Source organism: Lipotes vexillifer, unplaced genomic scaffold (assembly GCF_000442215.2).
Source record: "Lipotes vexillifer unplaced genomic scaffold, Lipotes_vexillifer_v1.1 scaffold628, whole genome shotgun sequence".
Classification (NCBI taxonomy): domain Eukaryota; kingdom Metazoa; phylum Chordata; class Mammalia; order Artiodactyla; family Lipotidae; genus Lipotes; species Lipotes vexillifer.
This window is the reverse complement of record NW_006779395.1, coordinates 1280956-1306260: the sequence shown is the minus strand read 5'-3', so window position 1 is coordinate 1306260 and position 25305 is coordinate 1280956. Positions and strand designations below refer to the sequence as shown.

The following is a 25305-nucleotide window of genomic DNA, read 5'->3' as shown; positions in this document are numbered from 1 at the left end:
GGAATGCCCACGTGGGTGTGGGCACCTGCCATCCTGCACAACAACCAAGCAGCAGTCACTTGGGAGCAACAGAAAAGCTCCAGAAAGGTTCCTGCGGGAAAGATCGGGTCCATCTGAAGCTGTCAGCACCCACACCCCCAAGCAGACGAGAGGATAACACTGAAATGTCTAGATTCCTCCCAGGCCCTTTCATTCCCAAGAAAATTTCAGAGCACTTGGCAAAGCCGTAATTAATTCTCACAGATAGGTAAGGGTGTAATTAACATGTGCGACAGCACGGTACAGACACAGGTTAATTAATTTGTAGGGCCATGCAGGGCTGCAGGGAGCAGGTTGTTTCTTTTTTCAACCAAACAAATAAAAAGAAACATGATGCCCTGAGTGGGGAGAACTTCCTGCCTGAAAACAGAAATCTAACTCTGTGAGGCCACATCACCAAAGTGAAAATGTAACCAGAACATTCGGGACCAGAGATTACATTTCTTCAGAGAGGTGGTCTGCTAGCCCCAGAGGCTGCATTGTCCCCGCACCTGACACCTTGTCTATTTCTAGCAGACAATGCCTGGATGCTGCTCTTGTACTGGGGCACAACTTCCCTAACAACTCAAACAAAAACAGACACCTCCACTGCCCGCTGCAGACCTCTGTAACCTGGGCACGCAGGCCTGCACGCAGGCCACGGAAAACCACTGAGTCATTCTCTATCCCTACACTTTCAGGAGCGACTCATTTCCTCTGAGACACACCAAACATGGCTTCTAAACAGTTATGACTAGAGACAAACACTCCTACATCAAAAGAAACCACTAGGAGGACCAATGTCATCCCAATATTGGTCCCTCAGGGCCTTTGCTCTTCAGCCAACATCAAAGAGATGCCTAAGCAATGGAGGAATGGATAAAGAAGATGTGGTACATATATACAATGGAATATTACTCAGCCATAAAAAAAGAACAAAATATTGTCACTTGCAGAAATATGGGTAGACCTAGAGACTACCATACTGAGTGAAGTAAGTCAGACAGAGAAAGACAAATATCATATGATATCGCTTATATGTGGCATCTTAAAAAAATGGTACAAATGAATGTATTTACAAAACAGAGAGTCACAGATGTAGAAAACAAACTTATGGTTACCAAGAGGGAAAAGGGGGGGTGGGATAAATTGGGACCTTGGGATTGACATACACACAGTACTCTATATAAAATAGATAATAAGAACTACGGTTGGGGGCTTCCCTGGTGGCACAGTGGTTGAGAGTCTACCTGCTAATGCAGGGGACATGGGTTTGAGCCCTGGTCTGGGAGGATCCCACATGCCGCGGAGCAACTAGGCCCGTTGAGCCACAACTACTGAGCCTGCGCTTCTGGACCCTGTGGTCCGCAACAAGACAGGCCGCGATAGTGAGAGGCCCGCGCACTGCGATGAAGAGTGGCCCCCGCTTGCCACAACTAGAGAAATCCCTCGCACAGAAATGAAGACCCAACACAGCCAAAAATAAATTAATTAATTAAAAAAAAAAAAAAGAACTACGGTTGGCACAGGGAACTCTACTCAATACTCTGTAATGACCTACATGGGAACAGAATCTAAAAAAGAGTGGGGAGATTGGTTCAAGATGGCAGCGTAGAAGGACGTGCTCTCACTCCCTCTTGCGAGAACACCAGAATCACAACTAACTGCTGAACAATCATCAACAGGAAGACACTGGAACTCACCAAAAAAGATACCCCACATCCAAAGACAAAGGAGAAGCCACTATGAGACTGTAGGAGGGGCCCAATCACGGTAAAATCAAATCCCATAACTGCTGGGTGGGTGACTCACAAACTGGAAAACACTTATACCACAGAAGTCCACCCACTGGAGTAAAGGTTCTGAGCCCCATGTCAGGCTTCCCAATCTGGGGGTCCGGCAACAGGAGGAGGAATTCCTAGAGAATCAGACTTTGAAGCCTAGTGGAATCTGATTGCAGGACTTCGACAGGACTGGGGGAAACAGAGACTCCACTCCTGGAGGGCACACACAAGGTAGTGTGTGCATTGGGACCCAGGGGGAGGGAGCACTGAACACAGGGGAGACTGAACCAGACCTACTTGCTAGTGTTGGAGGGTCTCCTGTAGAGGCGGGGGGTGGCTGTGGCTCACCATGAGGAAAAGGACACTGGCAGCAGAAGTTCTGGTAAGTACTCCTTGGCAGGAGCCCTCCGAGAGTCCGCTATTAGCCCCACCAAAGAGCCCAGGGAGGCTCCAGTGTTGGGTTGCCTCAGGCCAAACAACCAACAGGGAGGGAACTCAGCCCCACCCATCAGCAAACGAGTGGATCAAAGTTTTACTGAGCTCTGCCCACCAGAGCAACACACAGCTCTACCCACCACCAGTCCCTCCCATCAGGAAACTTGCAAAAGTCTCTTAGATAGCCTCTCATCCACCAGAGGGCAGACAGCAGAAGCAAGAAGTACAATCCTGCAGCCTGTGGAACAAAAACCACATTCACAGAAAGATAGACAAGATGAAAAGGCAGAGGGCTATGTACCAGATGAAGGAACAAGATAAAACCCCAGAAAAACAACTAAATGAAGCAGAGATAGGCAACCTTCCAGAAAAATAATTCAGAATAATGATAGTGAAGATGATCCAGGACCTCAGAAAAACAATGGAGGCAAAGATTGAGAAGATGCAAGAAATGTTTAACAAAGACCTAGAAGAATTAAAGAACAAACAAACAGAGATGAACAACACAATAAATGAAATGAAAAATACACCAGAAGGAATCAATAGCAGAATAACTGAGGCAGAAGAACGGATAAGTGACCCGGAAGACAGAATGGTGGAATTCACTGCATGGAACAGAATAAAGAATGAAAAGAAATGAAGACAGTCTAAGAGACCTCTGGGACAACATTAAATGCAACAACATCTGCATTATAGGGGTTCCAGAAGGAGAAGACAGAGAGGAAGGACCCGAGAAAATATTTGAAGAGATTATAGTCAAAAACTTCCCTAACATGGGAAAGGAAATAGCCACCCAAGTCCAGGAAGTACAGAGAGTCCCATACAGTATAAACACAAGGAGAAACACACAGAGACACATAGTAATCAAACTGGCAAAAATTAAAGACAGAGAAAAATTATTGAAAGCAGCAAGGGAAAAATAACAAATGACATACAAGGGAACTCCCATAAGGTTAACAGTTGATGTCTCAGCAGACACTCTACAAGCCAGAAGGGAGTGCCTTGATATACTTAAAGTGATGAAAGGGAAGAACCTACAACCAAGATTACTCTACCCAGGAAGGATCTCATTCAGATTCGATGGAGAAATCAAAAGCTTTACAGACAAGCAAAAGCTAAGAGAATTCAGCACCACCAGACCAGCTCTACAACAAATGCTAAAGGAACTTCTCTAAGTGGGAAACACAAGAGAAGAAAAGGACCTACAAAAACAAACCCAAAACAATTAGGAAAATGGTCATAGGAACATACATATCTATAATTACCTTAAACATGAATGGATTAAATGCTCCAACCAAAAGACACAGGCTTGCTGAATGGATACAAAAACAAGACCCATATATATGCTGTCTACAAGAGACCCACTTCAGACCTAGGGACACATTCAGACTGAAAATGAGGGGATGGAAAAGACTCTCCATGCAAATGGAAATCTAAAGAAAGCTGGAGTAGCAATTCTCATATCAGATAAAATAGAGTTTAAAATAAAGAACGTTACAAGAGACAAAGAAGGACACTATAATGATCAAGGGATTAATCCAAGAAGAAGATAAACCAATTATAAATATATATGCACCCAACATAGGAGCACCTCAATACATAAGGCAACTGCTAACAGCTATAAAAGAGGAAATCGACAGTACCACACTAATAGTGTGGGACTTTAACACCTCACTTACACCAATGGACAGATCATCCAAACAGAAAATTAATAAGGAAACACAAGCTTTAAATGACACATTAAACAAGACAGACTCAACTGATATTTACAGGACATTCCATCCAAAAACAGCAGATTACAGTTTCTTCTCAAGTGCACACGGAACATTCTGCAGGATAGATCACATCTTGGTCACAATTCAAGCCTCAGTAAATTTAAGAAAATTGAAATCATATCAAGCATCTTTTCTGACCACAATGCTATGAGATTAGAAATAAATTACAGTGAAAAAACACCGTAAAAAACACACGGAGGCTAAACAATACGTTACTAAATAACCAAGACATCACTGAAGAAATCAAAACAAACCTGGAGACAAATGATAATGAAAACACAACGATCCAAAACCTATGGGATGCAGCAAAAGCAATTCTAAGAGGGAAGTTTATAGCTATACAAGCCTACCTCAAGAAGCAAGAAAAATCTCAAATAAACAATCTGACCTTACACCTGAAGGAACTAGAGAAAGAAGAACAAACAAAACCCAAAGTTAGCAGAACAAAAGAAATTATAAAGATCAGAGCAGAAATAAATGAAATAGAAACAAAGAAAACAATAGCAAAGATCAATAAAACTAAAAGCTGGTTCTTTGAGAAGATAAACAAAACTGATAAACCATTAGCCAGACTCATCAAAAAAAAGAGGGAGAGGACACAAATCAATAAAATTAGAAATGAAAAAGGAGAAGTTACAACAGACACTGCAGAAATACAAAGCATCCTAAGAGACTACTACAAGCAACTCTATGCCAATAAAATGGACAAACTGGAAGAAACAGACAAATTCTTAGAAAGGTATAGCCTTCCAAGACTGAACCAGGAAGAAACAGAAAATATGAACAGACCAATCACAAGTAAGGAAATTGAAACTGTGATTAAAAATTTTCCAACAAACAAGTCCAGGACCAGATGGCTTCACAGGTGAATTCGATCAGACATTTAGAGAAGAGCTAACACCCATCCTTCTCAAACTCTTCCAAAAAATTGCAGAGGAAGGATCACTCCCAAACTCATTCTACGAGGCCACCATCACCCTGATACCAAAACCAGACAAAGATACTACAAAAAAAAAAAATTACAGACCAATATCACTGATGAATATAGATGCAAAAATCCACAACAAAATACTAGCAAACAGAATCCAACAACACATTAAAAGGATCATACACCATGATCAAGTGGGATTTATCTCAGGGATGCAAGGATTCCTCAATATATGCAAATCAACCAATGTGATACACCATATTAACAAACTGAAGAATAAAAACCATATGATCATCTCAATAGATGCAGAAAAAGCTTTTGACAAAATTCAACACATTTATGATAAAAACTCTACAGAAAGTGGGCATAGAGGGAACCTACCTCAACATAATAAAGTCCATATACAACAAACCCACAGCAAACATCATTCTCAATGGTGAAAAACTGAAAGTATTTCCACTAAGATCAGGAACAAGACAAGGATGTCCACTCTCACCACTATTATTCAACATAGTTTTGGAAGTCCTACCCATGGCAATCAGAGAAGAAAAAGAAATAAAAGGAATATAAATTGGAAAAGAAGAAGTAAAACTGTCAAGGTTTGCAGATGACATGATACTATACATAGAGAATCCTAAAGATGCCACCAGAAAACTACCAGCGCTAATCAATGAATTTGGTAAAGTGCAGGATACAAAATTAAGGCACAGAAATCTCTTGCATTCCTATACACTAATGATGAAAAATCTGAAAGAGAAATTAAGGAATCCCTCCCATTTACCACTGCAACAAAAAGAATAAAATACCTAGGAATAAACCTACCTAAGGAGACAAAAGACCTGTATGCAGAAAACTATAAGACACTGATGAAAGAAATTAAAGATTATGCCAACAGATGGAGAGATATACCATGTTCTCGGATTGGAAGAATCAATATTGTGAAAATGACTCTACTACCCAAAGCAATCTACAGATTCAATGCAATCCCTATCAAATTACCAATGGCACTTTTTACAGAACTAGAACAAAAAATATTAAAATTTGTATGGAGACACAAAAGACTCCGAATAGCCAAAGCAGTCTTTAGGGAAAAAACAGAGCTGGACGAATCAGACTCCCTGACTTCAGACTATACTACAAAGCTACAGTAATCAAGACAATATGGTACTGGCACAAAAACAGCAATATAGATCAATGGAACAGGATAGAAAGCCCAGAGATAAACCTATGCACCTATGGTCAACAAATCTATGACAGAGGAGGCAAGGATATACAATGGAAAAAAGACAGTCTCTTCAATAGGCGGTACTGGGAAAACTGGACAGCTACATGTAAAAGAATTAAATTAGAACACTCCCTAATACCATACATAAAAATAAACTCAAAATGGATTTGAGACCTAAACGTAAGACCGGACACTATAAAACTCTTAGAGGAAAACATAGGAAGAACACTCTTTGACACAAATCACAGCAAGATCTTTTTTGATCCACCTCCTAGAGTAATGGAAATAAAAACAAAAATAAACAAATGGGACCTAATGAAACGTAAATGCTTTTGCACAGCAAAGGAAGCTACAAACAAAATGAAAAGACAACCCTCAGAATGGGAGATAATATTTTCAAATGAATCAATGGACCAAGGATTAATCTACAAAATATATAAACAGCTCATGCAGCTCAGTATTAGAAAAACAAAGAACCCAATGCAAAAATGGGCAGAAGACCTAAACAGACATTTTTCCAAAGAAGACATACAGATGGCCAAGAAGCACATGAAAAGCTGCTCAACATCACTAATTATTAGAGAAATGCAAATCAAAACTACAGTGCGGTATCACCTCACACCAGTTAGAATGGGCATCATCAGAAAATTTACAAACAACAAATGCTGGAGAGGGTGTAGCGAAAAGGGAACCCTCTTGCACTGTTGGTGGGAATGTAAATTGATACAGCCACTATGGTGAACAGTATGGAGGTTCCTTAAAAAACTAAAAATAGAATTACCATATGACCCAGCAATCCCACTACTGGGCATATACCCTGAGAAAACCATAATTCAAAAAGACACATGTACCCCACTGTTCATTGCAGCACTATTTACAATAGCCAGGTCATGGAAGCAACCTAAATGCCCACTGACAGATGTGTGGATAAAGAAGATGTGGTACATATATACAGTGGAATATTACTCAGCCATAGAAAGGAACGAAATTGGGTCATTTGTAGAGACGTGGATGAATCTAGAGACTGTCATACAGAGTGAGGTAAGTCAGAAAGAGAAAAACAAATATCGGGTATTAATGCATATATGTGGAACCTAGAAAATGGTACAGGTGAACCGGTTTTGCAGGACAGAAATTGAGACACACATGTAGAGAACAAAGGTATGGACACCAAGGAGGGGAAAGCGGCAGGGGGTGATGGTGGTGGTGTGATGAATTGGGATATTGGTATTGACATGTATACACTGATGGGTATAAAATGGATGGACTAATAGGAACCTGCTGTATAGAAAAATAAAATAAAATTCAAAAAAATAAATAAAATAAAAAAGAGTGGATTTCTGTATAACTGATTCACTTTGCTGTACAGCAGAAACACAACACTGTAAATCAACTAGACTCCAATAAAAATTAATTAAAACAAAAAAGAGAGGGCTTCCCTGGTGGTGCAGTGGTTGAGAGTCCGCCTGCCGATGCAGGGGACACGGGTTCATGCCTCGGTCTGGGAAGATCCCACGTGCTGCGGAGTGGCTGGGCCCATGAGCCATGGCCGCTGAGTCTGTGCGTCCGGAGCCTGTGCTCCGCAACGGGAGAGGCCACAACAGTGAGAGGCCCGCGTAATGCAAAAAAAAAAAGAGAGAGATGCCTATGCAAGACGGACTTTTCTCTCCCCCTCTTGTGCCGTCTGACAGGGATAGGCATCTGTCCTGGACCAAAGGAAGACGAATATATATATTTTAAATCCTTTCCAGTGAGAGGAATTCACTCCACTTAGTGCAATTAACTGTGAGTCTTCGGGGCAAGTGTTCCTTCTGAACCCTAACTCTGGAGAGACGAGTCTGTCTATCTTCAAGGTCTGTATCTAATTATAGAAACCGGAGGGACAGAAGGTAGGCATTCAACAAAAGAACCAAGTGGAACATGTCAGAACAAAGATCCTCTGCTCACAAGCATTGGCCAAGTTGGAGTCTCCCACCACATGCCTCACATTTGACTCAGCCAGAACAGCAATTATGAACTAGAAATACATAAAACCCAGGACAGATTTATCACTGAGTGATATATGGCATCAGACATTCCCAGTGGCATTTGGTCACTGCCAATGGCTTTCGCCCAAAAAAGCCAATTCATAACAACTCGAGGGAATCCCCAGCCCAGGAGCTTCCCCTCTCCCTCACATCTGTCTCGGAGATGGACTGAGGCGGATTCTTCTCCCAGTGAGGGTTCTTAGATGGAAGGAACGTGGACGGCTATGGACCTGCTCCCTTTCACTGTCCTCCAGGAAGTGGAACAAGATCCACATTAGAGACAAGAAAAAAATCAGTGAGGAAAGACCAGGATTCTAGCACCACGGGTGATTTTTTTTTTTTTTTACTGAAGTATAGTTAATTTACAAGGTTGTGTTAGTTTCAGGTGTTCAGCAAAGTGATTCAATTATACGTATATATATTCTTCTTCAAATTCTTTTCCCTTATAGGTTATTACAAGGTATTGAGTAGAGTTCCCTGTGCTATACAGTAGGTCCTCATTGTTTATCTATTTTATACATAGTAGTGTGTATCTGTTAATCCCAAACTCCTAATTTATCCCTCTTCCCTCCTCCCCCTTGGCAACCACAAGTCTGTTCTCTATGTCTATGAGTCTGTTTCTGTTTCATAGATAAGTTCATTTGTATCGTATTTTAGATCCACATATAAGTGATATCATATGGTATTTGTTTTTCTCTCTCTGGCTTACTTCACTTAGTATGGTAATCTCTGGGTCCATCTGTGTTGCTGCAAATGGCACTGTTTCATTCTTTTTTATGGCTGAGTAATATTCCATTGTATATATGTACCACATCTTGTTTATCCATTCATCTGTCCATGGACCTTTAGGTTGCTTCCATGTCTTGGCTATTGTAAATAGTGCTGCTATGAACATTAGGGTAGCACCAAAGGTGATTTTATGCCATGGATTCCATGCATTCATTTCCAGTTGCCCCATTTGTCTCTTGGGTCCCTGATGCTGATGACACTCCAGCAGTTTCTCTCCTGAGTCTGTCAGATTTACTGCGTCCATTTTCCAAAAGGTGGAGAAGCCCCTTAGCAGCCAGAACTTGAGCTAAGAACTGAAGGCAGACCTCTCCCCCTTGGCTGTCCCCTTGCCCCCTCTGTGTCCCCCTGAGCTCCCTCCTCTTCAGAGTCTGTAAAAATAGTAACAGACTTTGGCCAATGCAGAGGAGGTATTCTGCTGAGCTGTCGGGCACACATGAGAGAAGTGCTTCCTTGCTCTGCAGATCAATCCCTCCCAGAAACAGAGTGAGAAGTGCAGTTTCTCGTGAATCAACCCCTCGGCCCATGACAATGGGGAGGGGGCTCGAGGTCTCCATCAGAGCCAGTACTGGTGGGAGGCTGCGGGCAGCTGAGGCCACGGTGACACATGGTTCTTCGATCGAAGGCTTCTCTGCCTTTGTCCCTGATGTTGAGAGGGAGGGATGAACTGTCTGTGACCCCACAGCGAGGGCAGGACAAGGGGACACAGACACGCAAAGGGCCTCGTGAGCTAAGCAGCTGGGACTTGACAACGAACAAGGCCCCTTGTGACTCCACGGTTACTAAGCAGAGTCACAAAGCCAAGGATATATTCCTGTCCTACCAGAATGAAACTCAGCCTACAATTCCACTTTTGTGTATACACCCCAAAGAATCAAAAGCTGGGACTCAAACAGTATTTGGACACCCATGTTCATAGCAGCATTATTCACAATAGCCAAAAGGTAGAAACAGCCCAAATATCCACTGATGGATAAAAGGATAAACAAATTGTGGTATAAACATACAATGAAATATTATTCAGCCATAAAAAGGAATGGAATTCTGACACAGGCTACGACATGGATGAACCTTGAAGACATTATGCTCGGGGAAATAGGCCAGAATCAAGAGGACAAATCCTGTACGATTCCACTTATACGAAGCACCTAAAATTGTCAAATTCATTGAGACAGAGAGTAGTATAGTGGGTGTCAAGGGATGCGAGAGGAGGGAATGGGGAGTTATGGGGACAGAGTTTCCATTTGGGAAGATGAAAAAGTTCTTCGGAAGATGAATAATGGCCATGGTTACACAACAGTGTGAATGTACTTAATGCCCCTGAATTGTATACTTAAAAATGGTTACATTGGAAACATATGATAAGCTTTTTCACTCATTACCTCCCTAAAGGAGAAAGAAGGTATATGAATAACTGGAGGTGCCGGATGCTGTGTACCACTTGACATTTATAAAGTGCTTTGGCCCCTATCAGCAAATCCAATTCGTACAGCAACCCAAGAAGTTACTGTCCCCTCTGTTTTACAGATGAAGATACTGAGGCTCAGGTAGTAAGGGTCAGAAAAGAAAACGTACGCTTCCTAACCCTTCCCAGGTCCTTTTCAAGACACTCTGCTGGGCTGCTAGCAGGCGGTCTTCCCCACAAGCGTGGCAGATGACAGCAAGGGAGGGTCAGACGCTGCCTTTGGGTGAGCTGTCCTCCCGCTCTGCCCCGAGAGTGCAAATCCACCTCGCTTCCCCTTTGAGCCAAACAATGTGTGCATTTACCCCGGCTTTAAGCTTTCCAAAGACAGAGGTCTCTAGTCTTCTTCGGGGGATATAAGTTTAGCATAAATTGTTATTGTTCCCGCAATAAACAGAAATCACTGGAAGATACTTTCCCTGTTCTAAGAAAGCTAAATAAAAACATCAGAAGCAGAGACTCAAGAATGAAGAGCTAGGGCACTTTCAATGTAATTACACAACAAAGTGACGTGTGTGTCTGCGTGTGTGAGGCGGGAATGGGGTAGCGGGGAGGGAGAGAGGGGGGGCTGGTCGTAGGAGGGAAGACAGCAAGAAAAATTATCTGGGAGCCAGAAAGCCTCCAGACAACCCAAGGAAATAAACTCCTAAGAACGCAAGCAAGGACAGAGAGTTACCACGTTATAAAAATACAAGGAGGTCAAAGCACGTCGCACTCCCTGAGCTGTAAAATATAAGCTTTGGGCATTTAAACCTGAGCGGTAGAGCCTTCCAGCCAGACTGAGCTGCACTTGCATCTTTTTTTTGCGGTACGTGGGCCTCTCACTGCTGTGGTCTCTCCCGTTGCGGAGCACAGGCTCCGGACGCACAGGCTCAGCGGCCATGGCTCACGGGCCCAGCCGCTCCACGGCATGTGGGATCTTCCCGGACCGGGGCACGAACTCGCGTCCCCTACATCAGCAGGCGGACTCTCAACCACTGCGCCACCAGGGAAGCCCCGCACTTGGATCTTGAAACGCAGTCTGTGCAGTGGCCGCTCCTGCCTGGCATCCCCCCCATCTCCCCCTCCACAATCTGACTTCTCCCCTTGTCATCCCTTGACTGGAACCAGGAGGGCTGGGCCCCTGGGAAGGGGAGGGGTGTCTCCCAAATGCTAAATGCAGTGCCTTCTTATTGCTGCTCATCCTGTTGGTCTCTTGTGTGACCTCTGATGGTCTCAGCCTCCTTCCTAAAACTCCCTTCTTCTTAGTTCTACGGCAGCTCTCTCCTTCCACCTTTACATCCAGCTTCTCTCCATCGCCGCCTCCTCCTCCGCTTCCAATCAAACATCAGCGAGCTCCGAGGGTGCATCCTCAGCCTTGCATTCATCCTATTCTACATCCACCCCCGGGAAATCTGGTGTTTGCTGTTTCCACACCACCTATCTCCTCATGGCCCGCTAACCTTGGTCTCAATTTGAACATCTCTCATCTCATCTCCTGTGCAAATCTCATCTTTCCAGCTGCCCACTTGGGTTCTCCAGCTGAAACCCCCAGCAGCCTCTCAAGAGCACCATAACCAAAGCAAAACACAGTATCTTCATCCCCAAACTTCTCTCTCCTATATAGTCTCTTCTCTATAGATTCAGGAACCCAGCCTAGAACTCTATGTCATCCCTCTCTCATTTCCATCAATAAGCATATCCAGCTTTTCGCTAAAATGATTCTCAGATGCCTGTCTGTTGGTCCATTCCTACGCCACTGCTCTGGTTTGCATTCCTTTATTCACTCAGGACTGTTCCCAGCACTCTCTCCTGGCCCCTCTGCCCCCTTGAGCAAGCCTACCTTCCACCGTTATCTCCTACCTGCTCCTGGAATTACTTTTCCAAAGCAAAGATCTATGTGGCTACCCTACTTAAAACACTGAGGTTTTATGTCTACACAGGATAAAGTTTAAACTCCTTTGCAAGTTTCCACGGTATTCAAAGCTCTCCCCAACTTGACCCCAACCTGAAGACTCATCTACCACCAAGCCATCCTCCCCAACACAAACTCGCCCCACCATGCACACACACATCACCTCCACCCAACCACAAAGGTCAGCTGGCATTTCCCAAATACACCCATGCCCTTTCACACCACTGGCCTGGGTTCGATTCCCTCCCACCTCCCCCTTTTCTTGAATGCCGTTCTTTCTGCTTGGCACAATTCCATTATAAATGGAAGTATATTCCATTATAAATTTAAAGGGCCTAGCTGATATATCATATTTCCTAACCTTTGAAGGCTTTCTCAATTGTCTTCCATCAGACAGAATGAGGGTCACACACTTGGCTTACACCTTCATTGCCCTACTTACACATGCCATGGTGGTTCTTCGTGTGCTTGCCTGATGCGAGCAGAAGTCCTAAGTCATTCTCTTCTGTGTCTCTATTCCTAACAGTATTGGCACCAACTGACGCCCAAGGCAGTTTGATCACCATTATCTGGGGCTCTCCTTGGATTCCTCCCTGTGCTATAGATCCACAAAGTAAATGATGTACACCAATGACCTTCCACTCAGTGTAGAGTAAAAAATACTGTCCCTTTCCTCCTTTATAATGCATTCCTCTAAATTTCTATGCGAGCCTATGCAGAAAGATCCTCAAAGGTTTCTCCTGAAGCGTAAAAATTCTTAGAGTCTTTCCAGATATATTTTAAACTGTACACTATGTACCTTAATGCTTAAGTCATATTTTACAGTTTGATAATCCTGAGGTCACTATATGTGGATTTATGGTATCATACTTCTCTCCCTTATTCTGGTTATAGAAGTAAAATTTGGTAGGAAAAATGAGAAAGCAGTTTTTTAGATAAAGGACTCTTAGAAATGCATAATCGTGGGAGAGGTAAAAATTCCAGTGACTCGAAAATTGTATTTTTTCACATTGTGACAAGATATTTCTTTGATTTTTAAAGAAAACTATTCTATTTTTTTTAAAAACACACCAAGTTTCCATCTAAATTAAACCTCTTTGATGAATTCCTAAAAAGGTCAAAGAAAAAATTCTTGAAATGCTAAATATTTTCATCGCCCGAAGATAAGCTGTACAAATTACAAAAGCTGAATCCTTCCCCCTTTTCGTCCACATTTCAGAGCAAATCACATCATCATCTGGAGGCACCTTACTTTGATTGTAAGCCAGGCACCCAGGAGAAAATAAATAATCTTTTGAGAGCTGAATTTCCAAGACTCGAGGAAAATGTCACATTTTCTATATTCACTAAAGGATTCTAAACAACTACTTTTGCTTCTCACTTCATAAATGATGGCTCTGAAAAAAGGCTGCTATGTTTTGCTTTATCTAGTCAGTTTTAAGAATGGAACCCTGGTGTAGTAATGAACTATCCACGCTGTAGACTATCCGTGCTATGAAGCCCAGCTGAGGACCGGCACCCAACCCTCCATGAATGAAATGATCCTTACTCTCAACTTACCAGCAGAAGGGCAAGCAAAGAAGTGGGTAGGGCTCTGCAAATTCCTTATATTTCTGAGCTCCCTGGAAAAGCAGCACAAAATCCATGTGTGCTGAGGATGCCTTGGCTTAAAACAGACATTTAAGGGTTTTGTGAACCACAACTAGAAATTTACCTTCCAGTTGTTAAAGAAAATTCCTAGAGCACCTTACCTCCAGATCTGCTGCTCCATATTGTGGCCAGAACTCAGAGCTAAGCCACTCCCCACAGATAACGCTAGATAACACAACTACTCACTACCACTTATGATCATAAAAAGTAAAAACAAGAATCTATAGGGAGGAGGGACAAATGAGGAGCAAAGGATAACAGATATACACCACTATATATCAAGTAGATAAACAAGGATTTACTGCAGAGCACAGGGAACTGTAGTCAATATCTTGTAATAACCTATAATGGAAAATCTCTAATGAAGTAATACGTATATAGGTACAACTGAATCCCTTTGCTGCACACCTGAAACTAACACAATATTGTAAATCAACTACACTTCAATTTTTTTTTTAAAAAAAGGATCTCTGGATTCTGCTTTCCCTATTTCTATGATCTACAGCCTGAAGTTGCTAAGAACAAATATCAGTTAGTATCTAAGAAGAGTAGCTGATGTGCTGGCTCCCCTAAGTGCACATAATTTTAAAAGAAACTCTTCTGTCAAACGAGAGCAATTTAATCACAAAATCTACAAACATTGAGTCTCTGACCACCTGCTGTGACTTGCACATTTTTGGTGCTCCCCAAATGTCCGTCCAATTGAACTGGCAAAACCTCCAAAAGACGTCTCTGATTTTCAGGCAGAATCAGGAATTCCAGAGCCGTCTTTCTGACTCACGACAGTACACTAAAGCGCTCGCTTGATAAAATGATATCCATCCCAAATTAGACCAAGACGTAATCAGATATTGCTGAAATGATCTGCCCTATTAGCTTAGAGTCAGCTATTATTGTTTCACTGCCTTTCCATGCTTTTGAATCATTCTACATACAAATCAGATTGACTGTGTTATTATCTTTGTTAATAGCATCGCCTCTGGCCCATTGCCACTGCTGCGACGTGCAACTGGACAGACGGACGTTATGCCAGGCTTTGGACCAAAAATTAAAATGTTCTTTTTTCCACTAAGCCTACTATTCTCCCCAGTGTCAGGCCAGGACAATATTAAGGGCTGATGGGGGAAAAAAATGAAAAAAAAACCTGAACAGCAGAAAATGAAGTTGGTAATATTTGGCTTCAAACAATAAAGAAACTGACAGGTGCCTTTGAGACCTATTGTTCCAGAGCAGAATCAATTCTTAAAATAGGAAAACCTGTCTGCTCACCCCAAGAGTAGTCGTACTGACCCCAGAGAATCCAAATGGATAATAACAGTAGTGGAGTCAGATGGTCTCGATGTCTAAACTCTCCAGCCAGAAATTCAGCAATTTTGGAAGTGGCATTAACTCTTTCTGGTAGAATCTTCACTTAAATATCTTCATTAATTCATATACCACTCATGACATTTTGTACTAATTCAGCCCACTGACCTAAAGAAAGCCATGCCCCCATGTGAATAAAGCTCTGACTAGCAAGCAAAGCAAAAAGTCTCACTTCAAGAACAAATATGCTTGCGTGAAAATTGGCATCCCATTTAGATATAACGTCTATTACACCAAGTGTGTCTTCTCAAACCCTCCACTTGACAATTACATAGTAAGTCATGTTAGTTCATGTAGATGCTTGAGCTAGAAATAATGCAAACTTTCTTTAAAAAAATGATGCATAACCCAAGCCCTTATTAATTGCGACCCATGTCTCACCAACCAGTTCATATCAGAGACATCTTCTTAACTTTAGTAAATCATGCATAGGAATAGGGGGATTCCTACTAAAAGTAGCTATTCTTTTTCACCCAGAAATCCCCTCTTCAACTGGCAAATTCCACAATGATTAGCTACCAGATTCTATAACAGCTTCAAGAAGCATGATGAAATGTTCTTTGGCATTCACCCGATTAGCGTGATTATTGCCCGGATCAATTCTCATTCCAAGTATTACATCCCTGCCTCTAAAACCACTGGAGCAAGTGATGACAATGCTTGTCCCAGGGAAAGCTGCAAAACACCAGCACTGTCTTGCGGGTGACATGTTGGGTTTCTTACGGTTTTTCTGTGGCGGTAAATCTTTCCCGCTAATTGCGTCACTGATCCAAATGAGGAAGGAAAATAAATTCCAAATGAATGCCTCCTGTCATATTTTAAAGAACACGCTTCATTTAGTAGCATAACTTCTCCCCTTCACTTCTTTGCTGCAGTCCCATATTTTCTCCCTGCTCTGCTCCAGTCACTTGTGACAGGTTGATCTGGAACCCTAGTGAGTCGGGCACTTTTTCTCAGCACATCATCCACAAGGAAGCCTGGTTTTTGAAGGTGGTGGCATTACTTCTGGAATTATAGACTGTCCCTGTAGCCTCAGCTAAAAGGCTAGCAACACTAAAAGGCACATAAGGTGTCCTTGTGGGGCATGTATGCATCTGTTGCAAGAATCCACTTTACTTGGATGATAGGCGTGATGACTTGGATGAAACTTGAACTCCCAGGATATTTTCCAGATTCCTTTGTCAACCATGCAGACCTCCTAGACCTGCAGCCTTCACAGATCTCCTGTTTGACCAAGATTCTCCCTACAGGGGTGGCTCTTCAGAAGGACCCTGCCTTTTCTCACTCCCACCCATCGTGGCAAGGAAACCAGAACTAGCAGACTTGTGTCCCCTGATCCTGTGACTGCTACGAAGATCCAGCATCCTCCTGATGCCAAATACACAGGCTTTGGAGAGGCTGGGGGACATCATCATCAAGTGGTGGGCATAACCATAATCCCAAAGCCGGGATGGACATTTATGGTTAATCCCAGCTGGCCATCCCTCACATGGCCATTTCTACTCATTGGGACCCCCTGGTGGGCTCATAGTTTTAAACCCTCTTTTAAACTTCTTTTAATTCTTGTTCAGGGCAGACGTAGCACTTGAAGGGAAATGCCTTTGAGCTCCATGCCAACCAAACTCACACATCAAGGTACTCATTCTTCCAAGCTCCCCGATTAAAAAATAGAGTCCTTATTGGTATAATAATTACTACGCTAAAGGGATATTTGGCTGTATCTACAGAAAGAAAATAGGAGGCTTATTATAATCTGTTTTAAAAAAATCAATAAAAGTTTGACGTAGCGAAACACTGGAAATATCCTAAATATCGTCACACCTCAGAGATATTGTGGGTTTGGTTTGAGACCACCAAAATAAAGCGAATATAGCAATAAAGCAAGTCATACGAATTCTCTGGTTTCCCAGCGCACGTAAAAGTTATGTTTACGCTGTGCTGTAGTCTATTAAGTGTGCAATAGCATTATGTCTAAAAAAAACAATGCACATACCTTAATTTTAAAATATTCATTGCTAAAAAATGCTAACCATCATCTGAGCCTTCAGTGAGCTGTCATCTTTTGGCAACAGTGACATCAAAGATCACTGATCACCATCACAAACACATTAATAGTGAAAAACGTTTGAAATATTAGTGAGCATTGCCAAAATGTGACACAGAGACACAAAGCAAGAAAATGCTGTTAGAAAAGTGGTGCCAACAGACCTGCTCAACCCAGGGTTGCAACAAACCTTCCACTTAGTAGAAAATGCAGTGAAGCACAATAAAGTGAAGGGAAACAATGAATTCCGCTTGTGTCCACCAACAGGGAACTGATTAATTGCAACCTAAAAATAGAATGGAGTACTATGCAGTCATTTAAAATAATTAAGTAGACTTATGTGTGCTAAGATGGAAGTATCCCCAAGATACACTGCTAAGTGAAAAAAATAAAGGTGCAAAGTGCCTTCTGTGTTCCTGTTTGCATAACACATATGCACGTGAGCATGCACACACAATCTCTGAGAAGACAGACAAGAAGCAAGTAAAATTATTGCCCCCAGGGAGAGGCCCAAGAATGAGGCTGGTTGGGAGACCTCTTCCTTTTTACCCAGTTTACTATATACCCAGCGCATGTACATGCACTGTTTTTCCATTAAAAGTTATTTAATGCAGTAGAGAAATTTTTGGGAAAGGACAGAGGATAACCAATAATCATCTATGCAAAGTGACTATCCAGCTAATTGAAGGCTTGTACTAGCTATATAACCTATTGACAAAACGTCAGCTACAATCCCATTACAGAGCCAAGTTCACGCCTGTGCTGGATGGATAACCGTCCATCCAAATAGGGCTGGTGTGAACTGGTGACTCAGCCTCTCTACCTGGCTCACCATTAGCCTGGACACCTTCACCAATGCAGAAATTCAATAGCTTTTTGAAGAAAACCTCTTCTTCATAGAGATCATTCATACATAACACTAGGGAACTCTTTCTGGGGGAAGGGGGAATTGAAGCATGAGTGTGTTTCAACAGACACAAACGTAAGGGAAATGGGGGGAGGTCAAGAAAGGCAAGCAGAACAATGCGGCAGCTGATACACATGAGGGGAGTGTGGGAAGAGGGTAATTTATGGGGCACAGCACAATGGGAAGAACATATGTGTGTGAGGGCGCGTATAAAGCTACAAAACACATCATTTCTATTCACAACACTGCAGCATCCTTCGATGGACAGAATAGTGTCCCCTAAAGATGTCCACGTCCTAATCCCTGGAACCTGTGAATATTAGCTTCATAGCAAAAGGGACCTTGCATCTGTGACGAGGTGAAGGGACTTAAAACAGGGAGAGTACCGTGGATTACCCGGGTGACCCAGTGTAATCACAAGGGTCTTTATAAGAGGGAGGCAGGAGGGTCAGAATCAGAGAAGGACATGGGACTCCAGAAGCAGCGGTCAGTGATGCAAAAAGGGTCATGAGGCAGCCTCCAGAAGCTTGCAGAGGGAAAGCACAGGTCTTCCCTGAGACGCTCTAGAAGGAACACAGCTGTGCAACATCTTGATTTTAGCCCTGTAAGACCCACTTCAGAGCTTTTGACCAGAACTATAAGATAATAAATTTGTTTTGCTTTAAGCCACTAAGTTTCTGGCACTCTGTTACAGCAGCAATGAGAAACTAATACAAATCTACGTTATTAGTATTTATCCCCAGTTTACAGATGAGGAAACTGAACTCAACAAGGTTCAACAACTTGCCCAACTCTCAAAGCCAGGGACTGAAGGAGCCAGGATTCAAACCCAGATGTGAGGGGTGAATGGAATGCAGCCACTGGACAGGTAACTTAAAATCACACCGTGGACAGAATAAAAGGCGACGGAAGACTGTCACTTCATGCAGTGGGAAGTCAGAAGGCATGAACAAACAGGGGAAATGAACAGAGCTGATTAATATTCTCAATCCAATCCAATGTGTCACAGGTAATTCTTTGTGTCTTTTTACATCATTTTGAACAGAAACAGATACGTGTCCTCCCGGTCACAGTGATATGATAAAACTTTGCCCTGCAGGAAATCCATTTACAGCAAACCTTTCTCTATTTATAGCTGTGAATGATATAAAAACAATTTCTACATTTTCACCAAGAAAATCCCCTTCTCTTTCTTTTAGCTTTAGTGATTGTTCCTAACTGGCTGCACCTCCCTACCTTAAGCAGATGAAATGGTCTACACATCTTCCCATCACTGAGCTGCACACGTTGGACAGATAAATACTCAAGGCTGTAGACAGAACCTGGTCAAGGTGCAAGTTATTCTGTGCTTCATTGTAGGTGCAAGGTTTCAGCCTAGAGAACAATTCCCTTCCCCAGAAAGATGGGTTATTGTGAAAAGAATGAAGCTTCCCTAACCTAGATAATCACCACCACCACCATCATCTACATTGCTTATTAGAGCCTTATTAAAAGCTTACTTTAAAAACTATTTGACAACAGTTTTCTAATCCTACCAATAACCCTGCATGACAACATCATGCCCACTTGACAACTGACAGAATGGAAGTTCCAAGAGGTTCAAATTTTGCTAATCAGTTAATCAACAGACATGCGAGAACTCTGGTTTGATGCCGCTGTCATGCTTTTTCATTTTCAAAACTATGCCACCTCCTTGGGTGGAGTTAATTTCATAATTCAGAAAGAGTAAGAAGAGTGGGTGGGTTGCAGAGGTCCTTCTTACTGTATTTCCCCCCATGAAATTGTCCAAATTCTCACCCATACTGTGTCATGACCATCTGGGTTCTGACGGGTAAATTCATTGAAACTTTCTTCACCTGCAGACCTGCCAATAGAACCCCAGGAACTTTGGTTTCCATGTAAGTTTCTGACAATGTTTGTCCATTTCAATCCCAAGGGCTGAGGCAGAACTGTTCTCTTCCTTCCCACTTCCAGGAACCCACACTCCCCATGAAAGGAGGGTGGGGGAATTTTTAATTTGGACTTTCTGTTCGTGTCCCTAAGCTACTCCGTGTTTTCAAATTAGGTCCCCTCCTTATTGCCTTTATATCTTAAAATTCTATGTACTAATTTTCATTCCTTTCAAAAGTATAAAAACTCAGTAGACTCAAGATTGACCTTTGCATGGTCCCACCTACTGATCCTTCTTTTTCTAAACTGCCCACACACCCATTCTTCATCTCCTGATGAATAGAACCGACTTAATCTTCAAACACAATTGACAGTTCTCCATTTCCTGAAGCATAATCACATTAACATTGTCCCATCTCAAAGAAAAGTTCACATGTCCATCTGCAGGCACTAGTGTCTTGCTGGAACGCTTTATTTGCTGTTCAACCATACACACACGAACTACTAATCGATTTGTTGTGAGGCTCTGATGACGACATTATCTCTGGCTGAAAATGAGTACACCTGCCTGGTGGCTACCCACAAAACAAAAGGGCATCCTGTGAGATGCCTCTGCATGGAAAATGACGGCTGGAAGCATGGGGATATGGTTCATTGGGCTTTTCTCCACCACTTGGCTATGGAGGTTATGACCCATCACAGAGACCATGGAAAGGAATGTAGGGTCTACTGTGCCCCTACCAGCCCTCCCCAAGTCTCAATGATAGGAACGGTGACCTGGATGCTCTGATGCCCAGAGAGGCCACTGGTCCTTTCTGCTTGGCTTCTCCCAGTAGGGCCAAGCAACACAAGTGTCTCTCGCAGTGCAAGGTGGATGCATCCTTTAGAAACTCTGCAATCCCTTCCCCTGACACTGCAATATTCAGGTCGGGCTGCTCAGATTTATGAAAGGTAAAACAGGTTCAACCCCTCAAACAGTGAGACTCCCCAGAGCTGGGGAGGGGTTCCAAAAGGCTTGTCTGCCCCCAAATATCTCCCCACATTTGCCCATTAAGGTGCCTGAGCCACTTCTTTGGTAAAGGGACGTACCTCCTGCCATCTGCCCTGAAGCAGAGGTACACGGCCTGGGCGTGTGCCATGTTCGCACCTGCTCAGCAGGTGGGGACAATCTTCAGTTTAAACGTTAGTCAGCTCTGGCCTGTGACAATGAACTTCACTCTCAAGAGAAACCGGAGCTACAAGCTGTCACTGACCACTGTGCGCGGCACTGCTTCCTAGAGGTGGTGACGGACAGGGCCAAGTGTCCCCAGGCCCTGCTGCTGCCTGGGGAGTAGGTCCTACATCTGTGAGCCCCCAGAGGGGACAGAGCCCAGGCTGACTGGTCAGCAGGCACGCAGTGAACATCTGCCTCCCTCCAGGGAGGGAGGCGGATGGAGCCAGCTTTCTGCCCCAGGAAGCTCCCAGGCCAGTGAGAAGAGAGGCAGACCATAAACAAATACATATGTCATGTGTTGGTAAGCGCTGGAAACAAAGATAAAGTGTGGGTCAAAAAGAATCGCATGGACATTTCTAGATGGGGTGGCCAGGGCAGGCCTCTTTGCTGAGAACTGAATGGAACAAGGAAGCGGGCCCTAAGCATATCTAGAAGACTCTTCCAGAAGGAGGAAACCATTAATGAAGGCCTTGGGCTGGCGAGGGCCCTGGTGTGGTAAAGAGCAGGTGGTCAGGGTGCCTGGAGCTATGTGGGAAGGAGGAAACAGTGGGGAGGGCCGGGAAATCCAGACAGAGCATTAGGGTCCATGGGTCATGGCCAGGGTTTGGCAGGTTGAGGGTTTTTCTCTGAGAGATATGCAAACCTACCAGTTAGGAGACACATTTTTCTTCTGAGTGAGAACTTAAAAGAAAAAAAAAAAGCACAAAGAACTGTGCCAAGCCCAGTACTGGCTTCAAAAATGCCATTACTTGAGCTACATTAACTAGGCACTCTCATGCTCCCTAAAAAGTAGAATTCATACCCATTTAGTCCAAGTTCCTCATGAAACTGTGAGCAGGCCCTTTGTACTTGCCTGAGTTATTTCAGGAAGCTGCTTAGATGTGCCCTCTTTTGGCCTCAGTTTTGCCATCCATATAATGGGGATGACACTCTACCTTGTGCACCAAATAAGAGTCGTAAAGGCAATGCACACCAGGCCTGCCCTCAGACCCCACTGTGAGCAGAGGCGCAAACCCCAGGACTCACAGCTCCAGGTCCCACACTCTGTCTGCATGCCTGTCTCCTGCCCAATGCCGGCTGCACGGAGAATAAATGTGCCACTCTGCATCTCGTGGCTAATCTGCCAGACACCTAGCAACTGGTCTGCACCCCCCAGGCCCTTCCTGGAACTGGCACTTCATCTTCATAATGGCTCAAGTCACGGCACAGATCAACAAAAGAAGGTTACGGAAATGTATGGAAACCACACACACACACACACACACACACACACACACACAACGTAACGCTAAAATGATTTAACTTTCTTTTTTCATTTGCCACAGACCTGAATGCTTCTGAAAAGTCGGCTTAAAAATAGAAACTGGATCCACAAATTGTTTTCACCATTAAATCAGATCCATCTCGCGAGCAGCAGCAAAATGAATTCCCTTCCTCTCTCCCGGCTGCCTTCCTTTCTTCTCCAGGAACAAATCACTATGTCTCAACCTTCAAAAATGACAGGATGGTAGAAGGAAAGAGATTGCCTGTCAGTCTCCAGGAGGCTTGAGGGCCAGCGTTTTCCCAAGGGTAAAACATCAGGAACAATTTGGCCTTGTTGGGTTTTTTTTCTCTAAATTTTATTATCAATTTTTTTGTTTTGGCCGCGTTGGGTCTTCGTTGCTGCGTGAGGGCTTTCTCTAGTTGCGGCGAGCGGGGGCTACTCTTCGCTGCGGTGCGCGGGCTTCTCATTGTGGTGGCTTCTCTTGTTGCGGAGCACGGGCTCTAGGCACACGGGCTTCGGTAGTTGTGGCACATGGGCCTAGTTGCTCCGTGGCATGTGGGATCTTCCCAGACCGGGGCTCGAACCCGTGTCCCCTGCATTGGCAGGCAGATTCTTAACCACTGTGCCACCAGGGAAGTCCCCTGATGGCCTGTTTCTTTACTTGATTTTTTAAACACAAATACCCATCCAGACCTTCCTCCTAAGTGTGAGCAGCTATCGGCTGGCTGTGCCTTTCTCCTTCTCCCTGAGCTTCACCGCATTTGAACAGGAAAGATCAAAGTGTCAACTTGAAAAAGGAAAAGATGAGAACACATGTCATGGCACTGTTCTTCAAAAGAGCATCTGATACAGCATCCAAGCAAATGCTATTTAGTAAATGAGTTCCCAGGCCTTAGCCAGGCTGTACTGACATTATCAAGAAAATCTGAGTTCTTTTAAGATGTTGCTTAAATTTCCCAGTTAAAAAATATAATAACAATGTTGGATATGTTCTAGGACAAAAGAATTGGAAGGTATGCATAAGTTAACATTTTTACAGCAGGGCACAAAACCCCAAAAGGCAATACTGCAGAAGAGAAAATATTCAAGTCTTATGAATTAAAAGTGGGGGAATAGGGCTTCCCTGGTGGCGCAGTGGTTAAGAATCCGCCTGCCAATGCAGGGGACATGGGTTCGAGCCCCGGTCCGGGAAGATCCCACATGCCGCGGAGCAACTAAGCCCATGTGCCACAACTACTGAGCCTGTGCCCTAGAGCCCGTGCCCCACAACGAGAAGCCACTGCAATGAGAAACCTGAGCACCGCAACGAAGAGTAGCCCCCGCTTACCACAACTAGAGAAAGCCCGTGCGCAACAACAAAGACCCAATGCAGCCAAAAAAATAAAGAAAAAATAAAATTTTTTTTAAAAAGGGGGGAATAGTAGAAGATACTGTAAACAAAGTAAAAAAAAAAAAAAAAGACACGGTGGGGTGGAAACACAAATTTTCAGGAATGCTGGAACGGTATATCCATACCATGGAATTCTATATGGCTATTGAAAAGAATGAGAGTTATATGTATTTATCTAGAGGGATATAATACCCCAATTTATCTAAAGGGATATCATTGCAACCCATAAGACAGAGTTAATATCCCTCTGATACCAAGGGCTTCCTACTAAGACAACTCCAGGGGGCGCTGCTCGCAGAAACCATGCCCAGCGGAGATGCTCTAGTCCGGCAAATTGATGTGAACCAGGACACAAATATGAAGTTCACAGAATGGCCGATGAACATATTAACTGATGCTCAATCTTCCTAGTGGTCCAGAAAAGGCTAAATAAAACCTCAACAGAACAGCTTACTTCTTATCAGGTTGAAAAAAGGTCAGTTTATGTGGGAAAGCAGCTGTCTGTAAATTGCTACAACATTTTTGGAAACGAACTAGCTATCCCTGTTCAATTTCATTTTAGGAAATCCATCCTATAGAAATAAAAGCATTCTATAAGGATACAGGTATAAAGGTGCTGATTGTAGCACTATAAGAAATGGAAAATAATGAAAACAACATGAATTTCCAGTAATGCTGCAATGGTACATCCATAACATGGAATGTTACACAGGCATGAAAAAGAATGAGTTAGAGTTATAGGTATTTATCTAGAGTGATGTAATATTAAATTTATCTATAGAGGTAGAGATGCCTCAAATAAGAAATACAGATGTTCAGTGAATATTCTAGCAATTAAATTAAATGATGAGATCTACTTGAATTAATATGGATAAATCTCAAAAACATAATAATGGGTGAGAAAAAGCAGGTTACTAAAAGATACAGTATTGAGGCCATTTATGTCACTCCATAAAACACACACACATACACACCAACAATACGAAGTCCTACACTGTAGGACGTACAGTATATACACGTGGAGTAAAAGTATAAAGACACACAATAAGAATGCACACATCAGCTTCCAGTACAAGTCGTTTGTGGGGTGGGCAAAAGAATGAGACACATATCCATAACTGTGCCCTGCATCCATAACTTTTTAGACATCTAAAGTAAATATGGCAAAATGATAATTAACATTTGCTCAATCTGGATGGTGGGTACATAGTAGTCTGTTCATTTATTTTTCTGTGCTTTTTGGTAACT

The 25305-nt window shown here is 43.0% G+C and overlaps 1 protein-coding gene across 1 annotated transcript in view; it reads right to left on the bottom strand.

Moving 5' to 3' along the window:
- CAMK1D (calcium/calmodulin dependent protein kinase ID) overlaps positions 1-25305 on the bottom strand; it is a 410151-nt gene that overhangs the window by 243979 nt on the left and 140867 nt on the right. The gene's annotated exons all lie outside the window — the stretch shown is intronic.